Genomic DNA, 6,777 nt, shown 5'->3' on the forward strand with positions numbered 1-6,777 from the left:
GGAAAGGGGCTCTCGTCCAACCCAACCCATCATCCTTGGACACTTGGGCAACCAAAAGCCCGGAGATCTGAAGGCACTTCTGTTTCAGTGTGGACACTTCCACGCAGACACCTGCACTGGGAGTAGGCCATGTTGCTGCTGGTCTGTCTGGTGCCATTTGAGACACACGGACATTCCCAGCGAGCAGCACTCAGCTGAGCCCACAGCACCTGCTCCAGGAGGCCGAGATGGCACTGGGTGGCTTCATGCTTCACACAGGGTCTCATCGTCTGCAATGCACCTCAGGAGGGAGAGAACAGAAAGGGATGGGCCCGAAGGGGTGGGAGTCAGAACAGCTTCGTTCCGCAAAGATGAGAAATGAGAGACAAAACATGAGGCACACATGTACTGAAAGCTGCTGTCACCACCAGCTAATGATCAACCATAACAGCTCTTGATTATGAATACTGAACAGAGGGGAGAGGGAGAGGAGAAGGAGCTCTGGGAACACATGGGTTTCCTTAAAAACATAATAGGCACAGCAAAACCTTCACTCCAGGCCTCCCTGGGAAGTACAGCTTCCAGAATCACCTAGAAAAAGAACTGAAACTTATAAAAAGAGGAGAAAGCACAATGTGTTTGTGGCAAAGTCAGCACTGCTCCGAGTTGGGCAGGCAGTGTGTACACGTGCCATGCAAAGCTTAAAGGAGAGGCAAAAACCCGTATGTAAGTAGAACAGTTCTGCAGTGCAGCTCGGGGCCACTGCCCTGGGGAGCCCATTCCATGCCCACTGCCCTCTGGGGCAGAGCCTTCTCCTGGTACCCAGCCTGATCCCACTGCCAGCTGAGCTTACAGCAGAAGCCGGGCAAAGGCGTTGCCTCTGGAATGCGTGAGAAGGCCCAGGATGGGTGGGGAAGAGATGGGTGAATCAATGCTGTGACGGTGAGGGCTGCGGCAGTGGTACTGCCTGGAGGGATGTGGAAGAGGAGTGACTGCACACAGCCCCGGGACAGCCGGTATCTGCGGAAATGTGTGAGTGGCCTCCAAATGCTAAATGAAGGATGATAATTAGAGCAAGATGCATCCTTTTAGCTAATCGGGGAGAAAACCGGTACGTTACATCATATGAAATTCACGGCACAGTCCCAACCGATAGCTGCAGTAAATTAAGAACAGTGACGCTGGCCCAGGAGCAGCATTCCTCAGACATCCTCAGCAAGGCTGGGCTCCGGGTCACGCCATCTCACTGAAAAAAAATAAGATCAGTATTTTTCCCAGTGCTGCACGTGCTGTCTAGCAGGCGTTCTGTCCCGCAGCCTGATCCTTCTCACAGTAACTGCTACTGCATCTGCTCCTTCAGGACCACATCTTTATGCATACGTAGGAGTGCTGAACCTGCTCTGGCAGAGCTGCAGCTGTGTGTGCTTACGCAGGTGCCCCACACAGCAGAACACCTGACCCAGGCCTGTCTGCGAGCGACAGCATCACAGTGCACGTGTTTCTAAGGACTGAGTACGTCTGGATTTTGGTTAAAAGTCTTTGTCCTTAATCTGGAACCTCTTAGCAAGCAGAACAGCACTGGTTTATGTGAATCATGGAATCATAGAAGGGCCTGGGTTGAAAAGGACCACAAAGATCATCCAGCTTCAACCCCCTGCGATGGGCAGAGTCGTCAACCACCAGACTGGGCTGCCCAGAGCCACATCCAGCCTTGCCTTGAGTGCCTCCAGGGATGGGGCATCCACCATCTCTCAGGGCAACCTGTTCCAGTGGGTCACCACCCTCTGAGTGAAGAACTTCCTCCTGACATCTAGCCTAAATCTCCCCTGTCTCAGTTTAAAACCATTCCCCCTTGTCCTATCACTATCCACCCGTGTAAACAGTCCTTCCCAGTCCTGTTTATTCGCTCCCTTCAAGTACTGGAAGGCCACAGTGAGCTCTCCCCTGAGCTCCAAGCTAAACAAGCCCAGTTCCCTTAGCCTTTCCTTGTAGGAGAGGTGCTGCAGCCCTTCAGCTCCAGCTCTTGCACTCAGAACTGCGTCCTTCAAAGGGCTGCCAGCTCTGTTCGTTTCCTTTGCCCTTAAGGACAGTTTCCCAGGAGATCCCATCCAGTTCCTTGAGCAGCTGCAATTTTGCTCTCCTGAAGTTCAGGGTCCTGACTCTACTTTTTGCCAGGCCTGCATTCCTCCAGATCACAAACCACCAGGGCATGGTCACTACAGCCCAGGCTGCCTCCAATCGTAACCTCTCTAATGCTGTCCTCTGCACTGGGGAGCACCAGGTCCAGTACGGCTTCACCTCGGGTCGGTCCGTCTGGACCAGAAAGTTATCATCAGCAGATTCCAGGAATCTCTTGGGTTGTCCAGCACCTGCTGTGTGCTATCCCAGCAGATACCCGGGTGGCTGAAATCCCTCATCAGGACGAGAGCCTGCGAGCGCGATATCTCCCACAGCTGAAGCCAGAAGGCCTCATCACCAGGCTCCCCCAGTCAGGTGGAGGCCTGCAGCAGACCCCCAGCACTAGATGCTGTTTCCTGAACCGATCTCTGACTTGAACCCATTAGCTCTCAACCTGGTCACGGCTGTTAATCAGGCACAACTCTTCACAATCTATCTGCTTCTAACACAGAGGGCAACTCCCCCTCCGCTCCACCCCTCCTACCCCTTCCAAAGAGCCAGCTCCTGGGCTGGGATCTGATTTCCCTTCAGGGACAGGTGAGACCTGTCCGCAGCCATCAGGCCAATGCTGACATCTTCCTTCCAAAGCACACAGTGCAGTGGGTTGGGTCAGAAACATCTCATGGGGAGAACCTGTGCTAAAGTTTTGGGCGAGTTACTCAAGCACCCAGGAGCTTCTGTGACAAACCAGGACCATAAAAAGGAATACATAGGGGAAATACAGGAGTCCTTTGATAAGAGATTAAGTACCTCATTCTGCCTGAAATCCACTCCCCTCTCAGGCAGATAATGGCTCTCTGTGGCACTGCCAGAAGTGGCTGTAGGATTACAGCCATATGTATTTTTTGTACTCTCACAGCAGTCACCAAGGCACTAAAAAGGCACTAAGTATCACAGCCTCTGCTCTGCAGGAGGGCAGAGGATGGGGAAGGTGACAGCCTCTTCTCTGTGCTCACTTCCATAGGATCACAGCATGGTTGGCTTGGAATAGTCCTCAAATCCCATTCCATTCCACGGAGGTAAGTGAGTCAGAGAAACGCAGGAGAGAGCAAAGAGGCTCCCTGGGCAATGAACAGTAATTTTTAAAAGGTGGTTATTCAGGTGGGTGCTCTGAGAAGTGCCTGTGTAGGCCACAGGCCCTGGGATTGGCATGCCAAGGTAAATGAACAGTGACAGCAGCAGCCAACAGAACAGCACATCGCTGAATCATTAAGGTTGGAAAAGACCTCTAAGATCATGCAGTCCAGCTGTCAGCCCATCTCCACCGAGCTCGCCGAACCTTGTCCCCAAAAGGCCTCATCAGGGGAGAGCAAGTCAGCCTGACTGTGGGCGGCAGCCACATAACCTCAGCCAAACTCCACGGAGCCAAAGGGAAACCCCTCCGTACACTGTCATGCACCTGCCCCCAAAATCCCATCCTGAGCTTTGAGCAACAAACACTCAGGATGCAGACCCTGACACACAGCATCAAAGAGAGGCAGTTGGTTTTGTTACAGCTGGTTAGGAAACTATCACAAAAGTGACATGCAACCTCCGGCTGGGCTTCTGCCAAAGGAGGCTCTGCTCAGTTCGGACGAGCAGTGTTTGCCTGGTGGCACGGACACAACGATACGTCGCTCTCAGTGTTCACCTACAGGTTACGGTCAGCACGACATAAGGAAAGGGGATAGAGGAGAAGAAAAGAAGCCACCTCATGTCTGAGAGGGGCAGCCAAGTGCACTCAGCTGATTTCTATAAAGCTGGCACTGCAGCAACACTGACACTTGGACAACTAAACACTGCATTGTTCAAGCTGAAAAAAACCCAATAATAATAATAAAGAAAAGAGGTTTTGCAAGATGGCTTCTTGTCCAAATAAGCAAGGCCATCCCTTCCTCCTGTTACGTGGGGGAGAAGGAGCCCAGGGCAGCTCCGTGCCACATGCCTCGGGGTGCACGGTCTCACTCTCCTTCCCAGCAGTGAAAGGTGGGAGGCGGATGGAGCTGCTCACAGCTGTCTGACTCACTGCAGAGGAGGTTGGACAGAACAAGCACAGCCAGCTATCACTATGCAGGCGTGCCGGGTGGGTCCGCATCATCTGGCTGCACCACTGGAAGCTAGAAGGGTCACAATTGCTTATTTCTACGTCGGTGCAAATGGGCAGCCACACAAAGTTCACCGAGGCAGCAGAGGAGGCAGAACAGAGTGATACTGCCATGCTGAAGAACGAGCGATGGGCTTGGGAAGTGGCACCACGGGGCATGGGCTCCCAGCAGAGCAGCAGAGTGGCGGCCAGATGAAAACGCTGCACGTCAGGGACAACTTTGGGTGACACAAGCCTCCTGTGCAGGCTTTTTCTTGCATTCCACATAAAGAGCTGTCTGTGGGTTAACTGTGCTACCCAGTAATGGAAAAAATAAAAATAAATAAATATTTTTTTCTCTGGTACAAAGGCAGCAACAGAGAAACTGTCAATCAGCAGCAGGAGGCCAACCAGAGACAGTACCCATTAGTGGTGAGCTGTCAGCTCCACAACCCCAGGGGGCAGGCAGCTGTCTGTGCACCGAGGACAACCCCACTCTTTGCATACATCCTAACCTCCCACTGTGTGTTAGGGAATATACTCCTCTTCTTCACCCCAAGTCGTAACATCCTCAGATAAGTCTGTCTGCAGCAGAAGTCACTGAGACGTGAAGTGCCCGAAGCCATAGGTATGACACAGCCCTTAGTGTGGAACTCAGCTTTTCCAAACCCGAGTCCATCCGGTCATGCTCCATTCACAACCCATCCAAAGGGACACAGCAGCAGGATTCAGCCAAGGAGGAGGCAGTCATCTGCTCCGCAGGCCCCACAGCTGCTGCTGGGCACATGTGAGGGAGCGGAGGACGCAGGATGACAGCAGCCACAGCCTCACGTGCTGCTGTGAGACACCTGGAAAGCAGGGCAGGCAGCTCTGCTTGCTGTGTGACATATCCATGGGGCAGAAGGGACAATGCAAAGAATGGTGGCGGCTGCCCAACAGCAACAGCCCCCATTCCTGCTCGCCCCTCGCCTGAGGTGGTGGCGGAAGCAGCGGGCTGGATGCGTCCCCCTCTTTCCATGGCAAGACACAGTTCAAACCAACCCCTTGTCCCCGGGGAGGTCGAGTTCAATTGGGCTGCACTGCTGGAAGCCCTTGATCCAATGCTGGGAAATCCCCACAGCCCCACTGTACTGGGCATAGGCAACCAGCTCGCATCATCCCCCGAGCGCGGGGCTGCCAAGAAGCGCCTTTCCATACAAGTCTCATCTGGCTTTTCAGCATGGAGCTCTTTTGACTGAAACCACAATACTTAGCATGCTTCAATGATCAAGAAGAGGGCACGGGAATGTCACAGCAAACACTTGGCTCCCAAACACGCCATTGTTCTTCCCCCTTCTCCATTCACAGACCCTGACCAGAACATCCCGAGCAAGCTTTAAATGTTTTCTAGCGAATCCAGCAAGCAGTACCACAGGAACATTTGATCTGCCGTCTTTCTGAACACACACGCTCACATGAAATCCATATGTTGCCAGGCCCTGCCAGTGCTCCGTGCAGCTCCTGGAGGCGGCCCTCACGGGCACTTGCTTCCAGCACAGCCAAACCAGCCCCTGCCAGGCTGCAATGAGCCGGGAAGGCTGACGAGCCACCCATGGCAGCTGGGGTGTCTCCTTGCATTGGATTTCACTGCTTGCACACCCCCTCAGCCACAGGGTTACCGTGTGACACCTGTATGCCCCCATAGCTTTTATTTCACCTCCTTCCTCCATCCTGCCTCGCCTCCCGGCCCTCCCACCCAGCTCCATCTTGGCCACGGGGCCACACGAGTGCCATCTTCCCCTCAGCAATGCCGGGGACAGCAACATGGTGCCCATGTGGCCCCACGGCCAAGGTGGCACCGGGTGTGGGGCAGCAGGGTGGGAGGGCGACCCCAGGGTGGCAGGAGCTGTTCGGAGGAAGGCTGCACAATAACTGAAGAGAAAGCGAGCTAATTAAAGACGCGTGATGAAGTCATGAGTCTCAGCCGCACTGAGGATCCCGTTAGGTCTACTGAGCCCTGTGGGAAGGGATCCTGAGCCTGGGGGAGGGCGGCCACCCCGCTGCCGTGGCCCTGGGAAACACCGACTGTGGCTCTCCTCTGGGTGCCCCAATGCAGGGCACTTCCGTCCCGCAGCCATCACACGGGCGCGCGGTGCCCATCCATCGCGCTGCAGTTGCTTTTAACTTGAGAGAGGAAAAAAGTTACGCAGGAAAGGGCTGCTCTGCAAGCGGACACCCAAGGCAGCGTGGTTTAACCCCGCTTCATCCCGTGAGAAAGTCCACCCCGGGTACACACAGCCGGATGCAACGGGGCCCGGGGTGCACATCCGCGCTGCCCCCTTCCTTCTGGGGGGCAACCCCCCCAGGGACCTTCCCGTTGTGGAAAGGGAAGGGAGCCCTAATAAAGCTGCCATTATTTTTAGCGAGGAGGAAGGAAGCACGGCGGGAACAGCGGCGCCTCGGAGGAAACGCGGCCGCTCGCTCAGAGCGGAGCGGGGCTCCGTGAGGGGGAGCGGGGCGGGGCGGGGCGGGGCGGGGCGCAGGTACGCGGGGCAGGAAGCGGGGGCGGGCGGCGGGGC

This window comes from Cyrtonyx montezumae, unplaced genomic scaffold, assembly GCF_038088225.1.
Source record: "Cyrtonyx montezumae isolate F1298 unplaced genomic scaffold, pur_monq_1.0 scaffold_13, whole genome shotgun sequence".
In the NCBI taxonomy this organism is placed as follows: Eukaryota; Metazoa; Chordata; class Aves; order Galliformes; family Odontophoridae; genus Cyrtonyx; species Cyrtonyx montezumae.